This window comes from Spermophilus citellus, assembly GCF_964194105.1.
Source record: "Spermophilus citellus genome assembly, contig: SCAFFOLD_102, whole genome shotgun sequence".
Taxonomy (NCBI): domain Eukaryota; kingdom Metazoa; phylum Chordata; class Mammalia; order Rodentia; family Sciuridae; genus Spermophilus; species Spermophilus citellus.
Window position 1 is genome coordinate 747,951 of NW_027672732.1, and position 21,005 is coordinate 768,955.

At 32.8% G+C, this 21,005-nt stretch overlaps 1 pseudogene across 1 annotated transcript in view; it reads right to left on the bottom strand.

The window, feature by feature from the left end:
* LOC308640683 (ephrin type-A receptor 5-like) overlaps positions 1-21,005 on the bottom strand; it is a 107,246-nt pseudogene that overhangs the window by 10,029 nt on the left and 76,212 nt on the right. Inside the window, exons 4-5 of the transcript in view lie at positions 10,663-11,376; positions 1,571-1,764 (exon numbers count right to left, since the gene is read on the bottom strand). The product of the transcript in view is annotated as an ephrin type-A receptor 5-like (transcript). The remainder of the gene's footprint in view (positions 1-1,570; positions 1,765-10,662; positions 11,377-21,005) is intronic.

The window sequence follows — 21,005 nt, forward strand, 5'->3', positions numbered from 1 at the left end:
GAATGGTGTGTATTTGTTGAATAATTAAATGATTGAGTTTCAGTAATTCTTAACTATTATGCAATGGGTTCCAAATATTGTTTGAGATAGAAATTTAGGAGAAAATAGTTGGAAAGTATGACTTTGAAGATGAAATGCAAGAGTTTCAATTTCTGGTAAAAAAAGACCTACAATATGATAATAGAAAAGAGAGTCTTAGTAAGTTAGAACACAAAATAATTGAAAGAAATAATTCCAAGAAACTAAAAGATGTTGGAAAATCATCTTATTGAAACCACCAAATCTTGTGACATGAGTAGGGAAGGAAAAAACAATAGTGAACCTGCTCAAACAAAACCTAGCAAGCCAAATTCCATGTATTAAGAAGAAAATGTGTAAATTCTTAAAAATTTTAAACTATTCTCAAGCTCAATGATGATGGCCAAACAATTTAATTTAGAACATTAAGAATTTCTTTTATTATTTCCTCTCCTATGTGACAACATAATTCAAATAAGCAGAAAAGGCTTAATAATTTACATGACAATAGGTGATTTAAGATTAGACATTAGAGAGCAACACACAGAAAAAAAAAATTTCTATGAAGATTCATTCTGCATTTGTTACCTCAGGAAGTCAATGATGCCTTAACAGATTTTGACAATTCTTCCTCATTTATATTTAAAATGACCTTTAGTCTAGTAAGCAAATGCTATGTCAGAATCATAGAACTTATGTAACTTGATCCACAAATTGTTTCTCATTTAGTTCACACTAACAGGCAAACAATTCAGTTATCTGCATAATATTATTTCTTGTCAAAATAGACAACTGCTTCAATCACAGTTAAAACAACAACCTGGTAAATTTTCTAGTTTATAATCAAACTGATATATATTAGAATAAAATGGAAGTTTTTTAGATAATGAAAAAACATAATTTACAAGTGTGCAACACTATTAAATGCATTTATGCTGCCATTCAGAAAAGTAGAAATACGAATATTTGCTCACACAAATTTTCTTCACAAGATTACTTATTTGTCAGCTTTAAATCTTGCTCAAACTGCCCACTAAATGATTAACCAAATAATCTTATGTAACTGAATATGAGCAAAATGGTATCTAAGTTTTCAGTACTCATAAAATAAAAACACTAAACCTATTTATATTTAATTACAGATGCTAAAATGTATTCTAAAGAAATCAAAGTGTAATTTTGGTTAGACATTTCTGGTTTAAAATATAAAATATATAAGGTTTTAAATGGCCTTTCTTTATTCCTATATCTACACCTATCCTCCAAAAACATATGAAAACACACCACTTGAGTGTTATCTTTTTATTGCTACCTGAATGTAGCTAATTTTTTTTCCTGCAACAGGCACAATAATTATCATATCTGGTAACAATGCTTTTAAGTATTATCACATATTTCCTTCATTATAAGACAAAAAGCTATATTCAAATATATCAGTGTCTTACAAATTCATAGATTAACATGTATGTAAGAATGATTTAATTGATGAAATATTTGTGGCATCTTTCTGAATGAGATACATTCAGTGAAATTGCCCAGGTATGGTTTTTACCTGCTTGAAGCATTAACCAGAGTTTTCAGACTACTTGGGTTGCGAATCAGCTTGTCCAACATGTTGACTATTTCATCAAACTTGGGCCTGCTATTCCAGTCTTTCTGCTAGCAATCCAGCATTAATTGATAGAGAGCAGCAGGACAATCCATGGGGCTTGGCAGACGGTAGCCTTCCTCTACTGCTTTAATCACCTATATAAAGCAAAACAGAACCAGTCCTCAACAGCATAATAGAACAGAATAAATTGAGAAAATTCCTACTTTCATTCTCATTCATTCTTTCAGCTCCAGTAATAACAAACCATCACTATTTTATTTTATAAATCCACGATTATTTTCATTTGCTGCAAAATAAAAAGACATCATAGTATAAAAAAGATAGTCTTTTTTCACTTATTATAAATAAAACAAGCAGTTATCATTTTAACCTAAAATCTTGGTGAAGGTTGATTTGTAAAATTAATTGACATAAAAATATATGCATGTTTTATTTAGTTTTGCCTTCTGAAATCAAATAGAGATTCAATTTTCTAGTGATTTCTCAGAAAAATTAATGCCTTTTTAATGAAAAAATATGTGCAGACTCACATTTTTCAAGTAATGGAATGAAAATTTTACTTCAAAAAAGATTTTGGGTAGTAAATGATGGATAAGTCAAAGGTTAAATTAGCATAACTGTCTCATGTATCATTTAATAATGTCAAGGTCTGACTGTTTATTTTCATCTACTTGTTTCTGTCAGGAGTTTGGAAAGCTGTCTAGTAGCACAGGTGTTATAAACATCACTGGTTTTCAATGCAACCAGAGGTATCATTAGCAGTCTAATTGTGAGACTGTTTTTACCGAAAACATTTGTAATGTTCCTGCTGCCATCAACATATCTTAACTCTAGAAGAGTTTTATTCATGCTGCTGCACATTAAAAACACAATTTTTATTCAATTATGAAAATGATAATATTTGAATGATACCAAAAATCAATATTAATGGATATAATTCTCAAAATCCTATTAAGAATATATCATTAACAAGTTTAACTATATTTTTCCACACAAAAAACTTTAGATTATATTTGATAAATGAAAATAGAAGTATTAGCACAGGAACTTTAGAAAGATCAATTTCAAGGACTGGAAAGAAATAAGTTTCTCTATGAGAGAAATTGACATTTGAACAAAGACAGTGGCAGATGGAAAGAAGATGAAATGGTAGATTTAAGAGACACTAATGACCCAAGAGTAGAGGGGAGAGGATAGCAGAGATCACACAGTTCAAGCCCATCACATGGAACAGTTATTTTTGTTAACTAGAGGTGAGCAAATTTATGGAGAGAGAAAATGTTGTCAAGTATAATTTGAGATTTCTTTGATCGGAGGTGAATGGGGAACACCCAGATGGCAATTTACAGGAATCTGGCTAGAGCACAGGAGACATTTGGGCCGATAATATAAATGTGAGGGTCATCAGCACTTGGTCACAGCTTGAATTTGGTGTAGTTTACATCTCCCTAGGAAAAGCTTCCTAAGAAGTACCAATAGTCAACAGTTCATAAACATTTTACTGGCACACATGTTCATTTGGGGTGAGAGAATAATTGGATTAGTAGTTCTCTCAACTAAGAGCAACGCTATCCTCAGAGAGTATTTGGCCATATCTGGAAGTATCTGGGATTCCTAGTATGTTTACTGGGTAGACATCAAAGAAGCTGTTAAATATCCTACAAGAAATAGGCCACCACCCTGCACCTCCACCCACTAAAAAGAATATCTGACTTAAATAGAAACCTTTATTTAGGAAGAAAACCAATATCAAATGCAGAATATCTCTAAAACTTTAATAGAACTAATCCAAAAAGTATGCCAGAAACCTGTCTAAATTGAAAAAAGAAAAAAGGATCATCTATTTTATTATCCTTATGCATAATAGCCACAAATGGATGAAAGGACTTAGTTGTTTAATTGTCTTGGTGGTTTATCTCAGCAGCAGGACACACACAGAAACACACACACACACACACACACCATCCAATGATACATTGAACTTCCATAATCACCACCCCTTTTTTCAAATTTTGAAATTAACATTAGTTTTCCTTTGTTGCATAAAATAACATACCAAATAGAACCAAAAGTTCAACCTCTTTGATGTTTTTGGTAATATGCCTAATTAAAAATAACTAGGCTCTCCAATGTATAATTACATGAACATCTAATAAACTATATTTCCAGCCAATTTTGCTTCAATCATAAATATGCACCAGAAGTATGAATGATCCACATACTGCTCCCTGCTGTATCTGTACTGTTTCTGAATCAAGGCTCTTTTTTGAGTTGGGTATTTTCACTACATTTTCCTTGCTGTGCAATCATCTCCCAGTTGGACAATTAATAAGTGCTTTTTCTCCACAGCCCTTGACGTGTAACCTCCCTTACCCTGTATTTTAGCATGCACTATATACCTTCTTCACTCTGACTAGTTTTGGCAGTGACCCACAATCTAAATCTCTTTCCTCCATTTGATAAAAGTGAAACTATAATTATCCAGGGCTAATTTCAAATTGCTACTTCATTCCACCAGCAACTGATGAAGATTAGTGGTCTTGCCTTGCATCTGAGTAAGTCAGCAACATAATCACAAGAGAACTCAGCAGGCAACATTTGATTCATGTGAACTCAATTACTTCTGTCAAACACATTCATTTCAATAAAAAGCAGAAACTTCCAAAATGGGTTTTTGCTAACCATTTTACACTCAAAAAAAAATTTCTTACATGACTCTTAAAGGAAAAACATAGCATGAATTTCACCAGAAATAATAATAAATAACAAGTAGAGAAACACACTTGGGTAAATGGATTTGGAAACATTACTTATTTCTGAAAGTAGAGAGCATTTCAGAGAAATGAATTTGTATACTTAAAATTATTATTGAAAATTTAGGCTATATATTAGTTGCCCCACAAAAATTAATATACACTATATTTTAAGTTAAACCAGAGTATTTTATTATCTTACCTAAACCAGATTATTATGAGTAAGGAAGTTGATTTTTCTTAAAGGAAGTTAAACGAAAGGGAGTTGGATAATGATGACAGATTATGAATTGCTAAACTGGCCAAGATGCCTGAATCACTGTTTGGTTGTCATCTGGGTTTAAGTTATATGGTTCAATATTGCCCAATACTCTGTACCCTGAAGAATTAGTCTAAAAGTCCTTCGGTCAACTCCCTCATAAGTGTAAGTATACCAGGTCACATGGGCATGATCTGACAGTGACTACCATGTCATCTCCCAGTACAGATTCAGTAAATGTTAATATATGATAATCATTATAATAGATATATTCAAACTTCAGCTTTTAATATAATTACATCCTTAATTATATTCTAACATAATTTAGTATCAAAGAAACTGAATAATTAAATGTCATTATGCAATAAGGCCATCCTATAAATATATTTTAATATGTGATATATGAGGCTCTACAAAATTTACTAAGATTACATCTATAATAATTAATATATAAAGTGTCAAACACATATGGTTTAATACTTAAAATTGAGATTTTTGGCCTGAGAGTTTTAAGATTAAGAAAGGATCATTTAAAAAGAAATATTTGTAAATTTTCAGTTCAAGCAAAGATATGTTCTGCAGATAAATACAAAGGTAAAATAAAACAACAGAACACAATATTTAGCTGTTCACAGTGGTGCACACCTGCATGCCTGAGGAAGGAGGATCACAAGTTCCAGGCCAGCCTCAGCAACTTAGCAAGGCCCCGTCTCAAAATAAAAAATAAAAATGTGCTGGGGATGTGGCTCAGTAGTTAAGTATGCCTGGGTTTAATACCTGGTAGAAAAAAATCAATATTTATAAAATGCAGTCTTCTTTTATGCCCTTACACATTTTTCTTTCCTCTCTTTGGATACCCTTTCCCTTCTTCTTGCCTTTTGATTTCTTTCTCACTTGTCAACTCAACCTACACCAACCCTGCCATTAGGAGGTATATAGTGTAATCAAAGTAGGGAAAGTCATTATTTGAAGGGAAAATATATGAGCAAATAACAATGAGATTTGACCTAGTTTGAGGAGTCAGGGACTACATCCCAGAAGAAGGCATACTAGACTACAGATCTGAAGGATTAGCATGAATTACTTAGCTGGCATAAATGAGGTTGAAAAATATTCCAGGGGATGAGAACAGGATTCTTTCAAAACAAATAATGAAGGTTAAGTAAACTCTCTTTGAGAACTAAGAGGAGCTGATGTAGTTGGGGAGGGGAGGAGAGTCTGCAGAGATAAGAAGGGCAAAACCCATGCAGTGTTTTAGGGTGTTATAAAAGTTTGATCTTGAAGGATTCCAAAGAAGTTTGTAAAGTGGTGGGATGTAATGAGTGTGCAAAACCACAAGATTTGCATTTTTACATAAGTGATATATTCACATTGTTCAAAATCAAAACTACATATAATATCATTCAGTATACTCAAAAATGAAGTTCCTTCCTATAAGGTATGCTTAGGGATTTGAGGAAAAAAGGAAATAGAAGCGGATGATTTCAAGAGATAATGGGTTGTTAAATTCTGTAAATACCTTGTAATGGTTAATGATTAGGAAAGCGGTGTCAGAAAGATCTCTAGTTTTTTTTTTTTTTTTGATCAAGAATAATTTCCGAACATCAATTTCCCATTTTAAGATTTGAGGATAGGGTATTAAGAACATAGAATAACTGACAATAATAATGGCATTTTATATCACACCCATCAACACACATATTTACATTTACATACATACATTATGTATAGATATAAAATGCCTCAAGAATATCTGTGATTTCTGAAATCACCAAAGCAAACTTGAAAATTTTGTTTATTCATTCAATGAGTTAATCATCCAAAAAGAGAAATTATTTATAGAACATTCAAAATTCTTCCTAAACAATGGAACAGATTAGAACACACAGAGTCATAACCACATAAATACAGTTATCTCATACTAGACAAAGGCACCCAAAACATACATTACAGAAAAGATAGCCTCTTTGACAAATGGTGCTGGAAAAACTGGAAATCCATATGTACTATAATGAAACTGAATCCCTATCATACTGCACAGAACTCAACTCAAAATGCATCAAAGTCCTAGGTATTAGACTAGAAACTACACCAAATAAAAGAAAATGTAGGCCCAACTTCCCACCATGTGGGCTTAGGAACCAAATTCCTCAACAAGACTTGTAAAGCACAAAAAGTAAAATAAAAAATCAATAAATGGAGTGAAATCAAACTAAAAAGCTTCTTCACAGCAAAGGAAACAATCAAGAGTGTGAACAGAGATCCTACAGAATGGGAGAAATATCTTTGCCATCTGCACCTCAGATAAAGCATTAATTTCCAGGATATACAAAGAACTAAAAAAGCTTAACAACAATGTTGAGGGCCACAGCCCGACTCAGCTGTGGTCCTTAACACACCAATAAATAAATAAATAGATAATCAATAAAAGGGCAAAGGAACTAAACTGACACTTTTCAAAAGAAGAAATACAAATGGTCAACAATTTTTAAAAAAAAATGTTCGACATCCCTAGCAATTAGAGAAATGCAAATTAAAACTACACTGAGATTTTACCTCACTCCACTCAGAATGACAGTTATCAAGAATACAAGTAACAATAAATATTTGCAAGAATGTGGTGAAAAAGGTACACTCATTCATTGCTGGTGATACTGCAAATTGGTACAACTACTGTGGAAAGTGGTGTGGAGATTCCTCATATAACTAGAAAGGAAAACACCAAGTTATGCCACTCTGTAGTATATGGAGTTAAAATCAGCATACCACAGTGATGTAGCCACATAAATATTTATAGCAGCATAATTCACAATAGCTAAGCTATGGAACCAATTTAGGAATCCTTCAACAGATTAGTGGAAAAAGAAAACATGGTTTATAGACAATGTAATATTACTCAGCCATAAGAAAGAATTAATTTATAACATTTTCCAGTAAATGGATGGATCTGAAGACTATCATACTAAGTGAAATAAACTAATCCCCAAAACCAAAGGTAGAACGTTCTCTCTGATATGTGGAAGCAAACCCAGAAGAAGAAGGGGAGAATAGAAGTTCAGTGAATTAGACAAAAGGGATGAAGAAAAGAGAAGGGGATAGGAATTGGAAAGACAGTGAAATGAATCTGACATAACTTCTCTTAGGTACCTATATTAAGATACAACAGGGTATCTCAACATTGTGTATATCCACAAGACTGGGATCTTAATGAGAATAAGATATATTCCATGTTTGTATAATCATGTCAAAATGCTGAGGGCCATTGCCAAGTAGGAATGACGCATCGAAATTTCCTTGCCAGCGTACCCCATGTTGCTTAGAGGACATTCGCTGGGACATTGCATGTATGCTTTAGTAAGGTGACCTTGCTCAAGGACCAGGGCGGATCCGGGTTTAGAGCTGATCAGGTTTTAGGGAGTATCCTGTCCTTGGGTTTAGGGAAGTTCCAGGTTTAAGGTGTACCCTGCGGGGGAATAGGGCATATCCTGCTGCCTCAGGCACGCCCGATCCTTGAGTTCCCAAGTTCTCCTGGGATTCAGAAAGTATTGCAAAAGAAAGCCTCGTGGAGTAGGTGAATTGGGCGGCAGCAGAATTGGGATTTCCCCAGAATGTGTGTAGAGGCTGGTGTGAGTTCAGGAATAAAGAATTGCTGTTTGAATCTACAAGGTGTGTGGTGGCTCGTGATTCTGTGCCCAGCCAAGACTGCGGCATCAAAATAGACACTACTCTCATGTATAACTGAAAAGAAGAATTTTTTTTAAAAATCTTCCTAGAATGGAATTGTACATCATTTGTACATTGTAAAACACCATAAAGCATTATTCATATATACCACACAGTATAGAACAGTAGTCTCTGGCTGTTGTAGTATATAGATCACTTACACTTGGCCCCTGAAGCCTTTGTTCCTACTAGGCTAGTAGGGTAGGGAGCTAAATGCAGGAATTAAAAGAGAGTCTGCTTCATGAAGATATCTATAGTGCAACCTCTGCAGCTCACCTCCCCATCTCCTCTGTCTCTCTGGCCTGATTCAATTATTAGTAGTATGAGGGGAGAAAGAAGAAGTGTGTTAAATGCTTCCACTAAGAAACATACTGTCAGAGATACTAGTCCCTCAAGATATTTCATAAGTACCAGGAGAATGCTTAATCCCATCAATAATCAAAATTTATCCTCTAAAAATGTAGAGGCTTCTTATAGCCTCTGCCAAGCAGATATGAAGATAAAGCTCAGTGTGGTTTGTTCTTAAGCCACCATATATTCTCTAAAATAATGTAATCAATCAAGTATCCCATGTTGCTTTAAAAGACTAATAAACAAAATTTTACACTTAACCAGTAAGACATACTTATAATATGTTAGGCTACAATATAGTCAAGAGATTAAATTTAACTCCTGCTTCGGATTCTACAATTACCTATGACCTCATTGTGAACCAGTAAAACTGCTCAAAACAAAAAGTTAAGAGAATGTTAATCAGGGCTGGGGATGTGGCTCAAGCGGTAGCGCGCTCGCCTGGCATGCGTGCGGCCCAGGTTCGATCCTCAGCACCACATACCAACAAAGATGTTGTGTCCGCCGAGAACTAAAAAATAAATATTAAAAATTCTCTCTCTCTCTCTCTCTCTCTCTCTCTCTCTCTCCTCTCTCACTGTCTCTTTAAAAAAAAAGAGAATGTTAATCAGAACTTTGCTTGAAATCCAGTTCTGAACAAACTATGATTCATTTCCCTAACCAACATATAAATATTTCAAAAACATAATTTTGAATTAACAAAACTTTTAGGTGTCCATGTGTATGTAGGTACAAATTAAGTGTGGCGAGTTACAACTTACACAGAAAAACAACCATAGAATTAATTGTAGATAATATTGTAAAGAATACAAAATAAGAAATTTAAGTATATGCAATGTGTTTCTAAATTGAATGAATTAACCAAAGTCATTATGACTTCCAGATAATATCCCTAGTTTATTTCCTGGATGCCTACCCATCTACAGGCTGGCCTGAGCAAACTTACAAGTTTGATACACATAATGCATACAGTGAACTTAGGAAATAAAAATGCACCTGAAGCGACCAGAAGGGACTGAGGGACTGCTCAGCATTTGGTTTTCTTCTTAGTTAATAAACATGAACTCCCATTACTTAGTTAGCATGCACACATCATGGTGAAAACAAGTTCAAGTTCATTAGGACAAATAATATTTAAAGGAAAAAATGTTTGTTTTTCCCTCTAAGATTCCCCCAATGTCTTCACTTTGACATAAAGTACTATCCTGTTCCAAAAAGCCATTCATAAATATCCAAGTTTGAAAGGGCAACTTACCACACTGCAGGCAAAATGAAAGCATTTTCAAATGAACAGGGAAGCATGCATGATCAAGTTTCAATTTAAAAGAAAAATTAAGACAGGAAAAAATCTCCGAGTGCAAATTGCTTCAAAATGACCTTTTATATGTATTGGCTTTATCTCCAAACAGTTATTTTCATGGGGCATTGCTTATTATGCATTTAAAATTGATCTGTAAATTTTAAAAAGCAAGCATGTAATAGCAACCATATGTAAACAACATACTAACCCAAGTCCTGTCCGTTTACAAATGTTTTGCTGTGAAACTCATATGGCTGAACTTATTTTTGAAGACACTTTAAAAGGCAGTTTAAAGCATACCAAAACAAGCCTCCTGCATTTGACTTTCAATCAGCAAGTAAAGTATGGAAAGAAAACAGCAACATCAGATCATAATCATACCATGAAAGTTACTAATCTCTTGGCTTGTGTTGTTCAAAAGTAAAACTTCTGAAAGCAAAGCAAATATGAAATATTGCACAGCCAGTCAGACACTCTCTGAGTATTAATTATGTATATCCAATAAAATATTACATTAAATCTTTCATTGTTGCCAGGAATTTTAAAATTCAGAGAAGAGAGAAATCAAACTTGAAGAGTAAGAATCTCCATAAATTAGCAAAGTAAAAGGTCACTTGCTCATAATCATTGGAGGAAATACATATACATGATCCAACTGAAGCAGAAAGCCCCTGTAGATCCACAGGCAACTCTTACCTTGACAGGTACCATTTTTCTCTTCATATCCTTCCTTGCACATGCATTTCCCAATGGGCACCAGCCACTCCCCTTCAGCACTGCAGCGCATTTTGGGAGGTTCATCTGTCACAGAATGGTTGACTCAGGAGCCTGACACCTCAAGCAACTGTGAAGAATCTGCTCCAGTGATGGTGTCAGGGAAGACAGCCAAGTGCCGTATCACAGAGGGGCATTTTTTATAGTATACACGCACAGAAACCAGAGCAATGCAAGCACCAACATCTTGGAAAGCAAGATAAAATCCCTTTTTGCTTAGAGGTCCTACATCTCTGACCTCTGTATTCAGTTTCATGACACGGTCACCAAGATCAAGTTCCGTAAAGCTCTCATCAGCAGCAATGGTATGGATTTTGATGTACTGGTTTTCCTTGATGTTTCTTCCATTCTCATCATCTGACTCAAAATAATACATGTTAAAAGTTTCCTTACAGGTTCCCAGTCCTCCAGGAAGGCTGTTACAGTCTCGCAGAGTGAACTTGAGTTCTATGAAGATTCTGGAAGCACCTTCATTGGAGATCCAACTGGTCAAAAGCCAGTTATTCTGATTCTGTTCCATAACTTTGCATACTTGGTATGTGTGGATAGGGGCATAATTTTCATCAACTTCACCAATCTCTTCCCACTGCACAATATAAAAAAGAGATAAAGAAATTTTTGAAATAGAAAACAAATAGGAAAAATAGAAAATAGAAAAAAAATCATGAAAGAAAATTCATTCATGTATAGAAATCCCCATAAACTCCATATATAGTATTGAGAGAAAGAGCCCTACAAATTTGGGAGAAGAAATTAACAAGAAATTTTATTCTTTTTTTTTGGTGCTGGGGATTGAACTTAGTGTCACCATGAAACTATGCACTCCACCACTGAGCAACACCCTTAGCCCCTCCTTTTTTAAGTTAAATAAATTAAGAAATTATAAGCTCTTTGGATTTACTCAAAGATGAACAAATATGAATGATATGTTCCAATATCTTTTGGGGAGGAGGCATAAACTTCAGAGTAAAAGTAAAATAAAATGAATGTAGTCAAGATAAATAAGAAGCAAAGCAGAGAAAGTATATATTTTTGGAAGAACGGTAGTATATAAACAAATAGGATATATGCTATGATTTGGATAATATTTCCAAAAGATTCACATGCTAAAGGCTTTGTCCTCATCCCATGAAGCTATTAAGAGGTGGTAGAATCTTTAAAAGGTTTGCCATAGTAGGAAGTCTGTAAGTCATTGGGGACATGTCCGCAAAGAGATATTAAGTCCTTGTTCCCCTCCTGTTCCTCCAGTTTGTTATCTGTCCATGAGGTAAGTGGTATTGCTCTGTTACAAACTCCTGCTATAATTAGCTGCCTCATCATAGGTCAAAAAACAATGGGTCAACTGATCATAGACTGGAACCTTGAAAACTGTGAGCCAAAATATACCCTTTATATTTATAATTTAATTAAATAAAGGTTTGTTATAGTAACAGAAAGGTAACACAGAAGATAAAGTTTGAGAGGGAAAAAATGTCTAATTTTAAAAAGTAAAATGAGAAAAGAACAGCAAATGTGAAAAAGAACGTGAAAAATGTAACATGAAAAGTCACTTAATTCTGTCACATGACAAATAGTACATTGATGTAATATAATTTAAAATTAATAGTAGATCTTTATTTCATTGAACCTAGCAACTCAGAACTTTTTCACTAACTGGACAGCTAAATATGTATTCATGAATTTATCCACAAATATAGACACAGATACAAAATAGAAATTACAGGATTATAATATGCACAGTCTTGTCATTTTGAACATTAACTGACTTGTTATATCCTGTGAATGGATTAATTCCCTCTGATCAATGCATTACTTTATGAATAGTTACTTTAAGATTCTGAAAATGTACAGGATGTAAAAGTAATTGAGTATGATTTATATAGCTTTCAAAATATGATCAGTTCAAATAGGTATACACCTATTATTTCCTGATAAAGTACCCCAGTTTTGAGAATCTCAATGTACAATGAGCACTTCCAGAACAGTATTAGCACCAAAGTTTTATTCTTGATAAAGATATCATGATAGCCTAAAACTTTTCTTTAAGCCTTATAGAATGTATATTCACAAAACTATATATGATTTTATTTTAAATCATTAAAAAGTCACTGAAACAGAGAGAAAAGAACACACACTAACTTCCAATAAGTTAAGAATGTGTGATTTTGAACACTGACTAATTTAGATAAATTTTATGAGACATTTTTTAGACTTCATATTAAGTGTAGCATTATTTCTTCATTCTGTCCAACTGGCAAAGATGGGCAAAATGTGAAAGCACAAAGGGTGCAAATAAATCTCATACCTCAGATGGCCCTTCTCAAAATTCTAGCTGTCATCAGGCAGACATAAGTAAAAGGTGCTAATGAGATAAAACTGCTGAGTTCCTTAAATTCACAAGAGAGAGACATCAAGATTTTATCTTGCCTAACAAGTTTCACATTCTGCTGTTATGAGAAGCATTGGTTCTTTCATTTAATCTTATTTTTGTCTTCTCTCATAATGTATATAAACTCTACTTAGTCTCTGGTTTTCTAAACCAACCTTCTGTCTTACCACTATATCATTAAACCATTCACAAATAATTGAAGTATATATCTCTACAGTAGAAATCATTCCTGTATGTAACAATTAATATTTCTTGCAAATGAGAACCTCAACTAACCAAATGAAAACTGAAAATTATCCATCTACCATGACAAATTAAATACATGGTCTTTAGTTTAACAAAAGGAAAATAGCATTAAAGCTCTTCTCTTTAAGAAAAAACAAAAAACAAAATGTTACACTATTACTTTTTGAATATTTATTTTATGTTATGATAGTCATCCAAAACAAAATACAAATGGATTTTAAATTGTTCACCTTAAATCACTTACAGAAGACCTATTTCAGCATCATATATTCCAGTAAGATCATTGTAGCAAATAAAAGCAAGCAAAAAAGCAGCAGATTCCAAGACTACAAGCCAAGCAATTCAGTCTTTATGTGTACGAAGTCCACGGTAGCACAAATATTATTAAATATGCAAGCCAAGCAGCACTTGACAAGACAGCTTAATAGTTACTGCTTCAGGTGATAATTTCAAAGTATGTGCATAAGCATTTTGTTCCTCTGAATATTCTCAATTAAGGAGAGAAAAACTGTAATTTTCTTCAAATTTAAAAATCTGTTGTGGTGAGATTTTTATTTATTTTTTCTTCTCAAGCATTCAAAATACAAATGAAGGCTCATATTTTATATTTCTCATTGACAAACAGGAAGACTTTAATTTAAATCATTGTGGCAATAAGCTATTCAAAGAATCAAACAAGTAATATATACATTTTCTAAATATGCCCTCCTTTAAACAAATACATTAAGAAATGGACAAAATTATTTCTGTTATTATAGATTATCTAAATAAAAATGTGGAATTCCTCTGTAGTTTCTTTCTTTTTTATATTAAGAGGTCATCTTACTCTCCTCAGCTAAAATGAGCCATGAGAAAGAAAGGTTTGGGGGGGTGGGGCAGTGGAAAGAAAATAACACTCACTAAGAAATATGAATATAGTAGGCCAATTTCTATATACTTTAAAATGTCGTGACAAGGAGATTACAGAATTTAATGAAGGACACAGATAGAAAACAATGTTTTTCTGTTCAATTTTGTTGCCTTTCCAAATATTCCATGGTGTAATAAAATATTTGCTAATCCCTTGGTTACTGATTAATGTGGGTACTAGGGAAGCACAAATCACTGAATGCAATAAGGAACAATAGCTCTGCTCTCTAGCTCTGGCAGCTCTCATCCTTTGAGCCCATGCTTCTTATATTTTTTTTTTTTTGCTCATTTCCTATATTCTGCATTTTTTTCCTCCTTATTTCCTATACTCTACCTTAAAAATTTAGAAAACTGATTACAACTTTGGTTGGCTTGGCTTTTCTTCAACTCAGTTGTATTCCAAACACATGCCTGGTCAGGCTACCCATGTAAGCCTCATTCATCAGAAAAGAGGGGGAGGGACTTATTTTCATATGTGTATCATGGAATTACCATCTTCCTACCCAAACCATTAAGAAGTAATTGCTCCCTGTCTGCCTTTCACTGACCTTTTAGATTTCTTGCCTAAAAAGAAACCTCAATTTTTCGATTCACTTCATTAATTGTTACCACACACTGTTAAAACTAAATATCCACTTTTTCAGTCATCATGTAACCATTAAAATCTTTCTGCCTTTCTTTATATATCTTAACACTCAGAAACCTATATGCAACTGGACATGCATGATGGTCTTATTATAAACTGCAGCTCAGGGTCTGACACTACAGAACACAGAGGAGGGTGCTCAAGAGATATTTTGTATTGAATGAACTCATGCCAAACATGCATGCATTCCCCTTAGTCCAGAAATCCAGTTCATTTTAAATTTCAAATAATTCAAACATGGCAAATAAATGATTATATGGCTGACATTCTATTAAAAAGAACAGACTTTCTTCTCTGTAACTTTTCTAAACTTTATCAATTCAAATTAGAAAGTTTATGAATTCAGATTTTTTGAAAATTCTTTTTCAGTAGTTTTTTATTCCAAATCTTTAAGCATTTATTTAAATATATTTTCTCAAGCCAATTATTCATATAATTATTATGAGTTTAGTCTGGCATATTAGCCTGTAAAACTATCTTCATTATCATTACATCTTACCAATTATAATTTATAGCTTAAATTAGATATTGTATTCTTGAAAATGTTTTCAGAGTACACATTTTTATTTTGTCACTGATTAGCCTTCTACACTATTCTGTACAAATTAAAATCTCAGAAGATAGTACATCATAGAGTAGCACTGTACCTAAACTCTTGTTTGAGTGAAATTGTCAAATGATATTAAGACAATCTTAGTGGGTTTTGTGGGGGGTTTTTTGGCAGAGTGATGTAAAAACTGGGCAAAGAATCATTGTCTTCAGCATTTCTCTGACATGAGAAAAACACAACTTTCTAGGAAGACCTTGTTTATTGCTTAAAGACTTCTTTTTTTCATTATCCTTTAATATCACAATATTTTATATAATGCCTTTTAAAATGCTCTAAAACAAAATAAGTGATATGCCTCAAATTTTATTCAAAATGTTTTAGATATAACTTATTACATTCAGTGTATGTATCCATGTTGTATTATAGTATGTTTCACTAACTTCATAGAAGATACCCCCATCTTAAGCTACTAGAACACTGATGTTTGAAAAAGAACAATACTGCTTTCATGATCTTAGAAAATTCCCAAGAACAGTTTGATATGCATTAAAATTTTGAAGTCTGGCATTTTACCCATTTTAACCAAGAACAAACACTCTAATTCCTATCTCAAAATATATTTACCTAAATGTAGACTTTATGGAAGTTTTCTGCTACTGCAGAAATAAAATGAAATTTTATATATAAAATTAAAAACTTCAAAGAGTGAGAGTACTTTCTTTTAATAATTGTGTAGTTAACTGTACTACTTTAAATTTCAATACAGATTTCAGCTTTATTTTTCCTATTTTTTATTTTGCTAAATTCCCTAAAATTGAGAAAAATGTGTTTATTTGGACCCAAATACATTTCTTATTTTCATTCTTTCCCATACACATGATAAATAATAACTAATATCCTTACCTATAATATTCTATAAATATTATCTTTTATAAAACTTTTAACATTTTATAATATTTTATCTCTGACAAAAAAGTCACATTTTACCTAAAATCACATTTTTCTACTTGTTGGATATTCTAATGATTTCATTTGTCTGCTTGTTCTACAGAATTCTGTTCCTACCTAGTACATTCAATGTAGGATATTTTCTCTGAGAGAAACTAGATCAGAAAAATTCAAAGGATAAGTGACTTGGAAACATACTTAGTGGCAGAATAAGGTGAGGTATCCAACTATTGGTGGAAAGGTATTTTTTGTGTGTGTGCATGCGTGCATGTATGTGTATTGGCTATTATTATGTTAAGGTGTTACAATCAACTAAAAACCAATTTATCATTAGGAAGATACAACATATTACTAAAAACAGTGTATGCTGGGTAAAATTTTCAGTCCCTAGTCAGTGCAACTTTCTTTTCAGTGACTGTCCAAATGCTCAAACAATGAGGAGCCAATAAAAGAGAACAAGTTCGTGTCCTTGTGTCAACATGCTTTTTGTTGTCATTCAAAGGTGGTCCTATAATATGTGCAAAGCTCAAACTTAAGAGAGTACTGGAATAATAGTTTGGAGATTCAGCCATGTTTAAATCAATTTTCCCATGACACTGTGTGAATGACATAATTATATAAAACATAACCACTTCATTTTGCAGATGAATAAACTGAGACCTAGAGCAACTTACATACCAATTAATGTCTACAATTAGAACCCTGATGATAATTAATGTTTTTTCTTTTATAAAGGCTAAAGCTATAATGCATAATATATATAGGGGCACATGATATCATTCTGACCAACCAAAAGAGGAAATATTTCATTACCTAATGGTGTATTTCAAAAGATAAATTTGTTACAAAAGATAAATATGTTGACATTTATTGTAGAATTTCAATGTCATTTCTTCCTTGTTTAGTTTTCAGACTTCTGGATCAAGACAAGAAACAGCCCATTGGGCAACAGAAGAATCTCTGATTTTATGTATAAACCCAAGGAAAAAAATTATATAAAAATATAAAATATGTAACAGGGTTTCTGTTTTACAAATTCAATCTCTTTAGTAGCTATGGTTCTTTAGTAAAATAAAGATGACAAAATGTATCAACTTCCAGCAGAAATCATTTGAATTGAAATCTGGTTACATTTCCTCAATAATACATTAGTGGGGAAAAAGAAAAGACTTGCATCAAGTAGGAATTTGAGTTGTTTAAAACATCTTTAAAATTCATGAGTATGATGTGGCAATACTGCTAGAAATGACTCAATTAATTTTCTGTGTATGAAATAAAACTGAAGTTGATTACTTTATTGCCCATGGAATAGTATAGATATTTATGAGCTCAAATTCAATTCATGATACAAATAAAATTACTTGAAAAAGGCAGATTCAGACTTTCAAGTTCCTATGAATATTTTCAAAGGGAAATTCATAAACAATTGAGCATCTATATACAATACTAAGTCTGAATGACTAAGAGGAGAGTTTCTTCCTGGGAGAAAAAAAAAATCAGACTTTTCTCCAACGTTGCAGTTACTGATACGTTTTCAATAAAATGAATCACTTCTTGTGTGATTTACTCTTTAACAAATTTATCCAAGGTCACAAGAAATGAATTGTAGGTTGGAAACCTCAAAATGTATCACATTAGATAAAACATGTACAACTAGAGAACTTTATTATTTAATCAAAATTTATATCTTTTTTTTTTTTTTTGGTGCGGAGGGGTATGAGGGATTGAACTCAGGGGCACTCAACTACTGAACCATATTCCCAGCCCTATTTTGTATCTTATTTAGAGACAGGATCTCACTGAGTTGCTTAGCACCTCAACTTTGCTGAGGCAGGCTTTGAACTCGTGATCCTCTTTTCTCAGCTTCCAAAGCTGCTGGAATTACAGAAAAAAAGTATATTTTACTTAAATAGTGTGATGAAGGTAATCTAAAAGACAAAAGAGAAAATATACACATCAAAAGTATGATTATATTTACTTTATTCTACTTTTCATTAAAAAGGGAGAGATTAATAGTTTCAAATAGATAAAATGAAAGAGTTTGTCATGAATATTTCAAGGTTTAAAATCTGGCATTCTTCCTTGAGATTTGACTAATGAAAACAGATTCAAACTTATCACCAAGTCAATAATAATTCTAAAAGACAGAATGAGCTAAGTGGGCAGGCATGCCTGAAATTAACAAATTAATAAACTTAATAAAATTTTAAATGATCTAATTACCTACAGTACAAATTACCAGCCAAATTACCTACAGTACATATGATCTAATTTCTCAATGATTTTGTGCCATGAGTTGTAATTTCACAAGAAGCACTAAAATCAAATAAGTTTGTAGAATTCTGCTTTAGTTTAGTTCATCATAGCACCACTGCATATCCATATACCTCCTTGCATAAGCTATAGCAGCTTCCCCCCAGGGATTTACATCAAGTTAAACCAAAGATGGTCAGTTCAACATTTGATATCATGCAGGACTCAGATAATATAAATAATCATTTGTATACTATAACAACAGCTTACATACTCAGTTAGCTATAACTTTCTCTTTTTTAATTTTTTTCTTTTTAGTTGTAGATGGACACAACACCTTTATTGTATTTGTATTTGTTTTATTTTTTAACATGGTGCCAGGGATCAAACCCAGTGCCTTAAGCATGCTAGGCAAGTTCTCTGCCACTGAGCCACAACCCCAGCCCTTAGCCATATCTTTCTATAAAATGATTATGATCTCAATTTTATATACATACTTAAGGGAGCATACATATGTATCATGGAGATTTTAAGAAGAGTCTAATATTTTTCTCATGTTTCACAATTTCCCATGAACACACACATAATACATACTCACTCACACATTATAAAGAATTCCTCCTTCACAGTCATTGTAAAATACTGAAGATTGTCCTCTTAGTATTATTTCAAAGTGTATATTCTCAATAACATGTAAAATTTTAAAGTAATATTATTATATTCTTTAATAAATACTATCCTTTTGTAGATAGCTACATATTCTTCAGGAAGCTTTCTTTCCAAAGCTACATGAAAATTTCAGTAAATGAGAAAGGAAAAAAAAATAACTATTTCACTTGAAGCTCAATTTAATGAAAATAGATTAACCTCTGGTGTATTTAATATTCCAGGCAAAATAAATACAATTATACCCTTGCTATCCTGCCCCCATCCCTCCCAAAACGGTTTAAATCATTTGCAACTTGGGATGGATGATATATCCAGTCTATAAAATATATTTTAAAAATATAATGCTGCCTCTGCTGTCTGTTCTTTATTCTGCCCTCATCCTTTAGTGGATAATTCTATACTGTGTAGAGTAGGCCTTGACAACAAGGCCATATCTCATTAATCATGTTCTTGTAATCAGTGGCTATTCAACTCAAATTTTCATCTCATTCTTTTGTTGGGGAAACAGCCATATTGGGCTGTCAGCTTATTCAGGTTTAAGTGATTATAGTGACAGTAACATAGAGTATGGTCCACTCCATCTTCTTACCATAGCAGTCCTGATGAAATCTACAGGAATGGAGGCTGTCTACTGTCAATGTGTTGTCCACTGGCAGATGAACTTCCATAGGGAACAGCTTTATTTTTCAGTTTCTTTCATTGAGATGGAAGTAAAGGAAGGAAGAGTCATAGGTCTATTTCAAATCTCCCCTCCTGAAATTCTTCATTAAGCCTGTTTCTGACCAAATTAATAATATCAACAAAAATATTCTCTTTGAAAAAAATGTACCCTTTCTTACTAAGAGGTAAATATCGAAGTTTTTCATGTTTAGTGATAGTTCTGTAATGATAATGCTAATTTTTATGGCTTCATGGTATTTATTTATGTATTTTTTTGATCATTAGTTTAACACAAATTAATTTTGACCAAGGTTAGATTGAATAATTTCATAACAGAACATACTATTTAAAGATACTGGTCAATTGATATTTAGGGACTTTTTTCTTTCTCTTTTCCTTTTTTTTTGTGTGTGTATGTTCTGAAGGATTAAACACAGGGGGGCTTTATATCTGAATTATATTCCCAGCCTTTAAAATTTATTTTCTATTTTTTTTGTTAGATTCTCATTAAATTGCTTGGTGTCTCATTAATTTGCTAAGGCTGGTCTCGAACTTGTGATCCTCCTGTTTTAGCCTCCCAAGTTGCTGGGATTACAGATGTACACCACAGCAACCAGCAAGACCTTTTTTGTCTAACCATTCAACTATATATTTTATTGTTCTTCTTAACTATTATTTAATTTTGAAGTTACTGTAAACATTGACGTGTTTTTGTTTTTTTTGTTATTGTTTTGTTTTGTTTGTTTGTTTGGTATCAGGGGTTGAACTCAGGGGCCCTCAACCACTGATCCACATCCCCTATTTTATATTTTATTTAGAGACAGGGTCACACTGAGTTGCTTAGCACCTCACTAAGTTGCTGAAACTGGCTTTGAACTTGTGATTCTCCTGCCTCAGCTTCCTGAGCCACAGGGATTACAGTTGTATGCCACCACACCCAGAAAA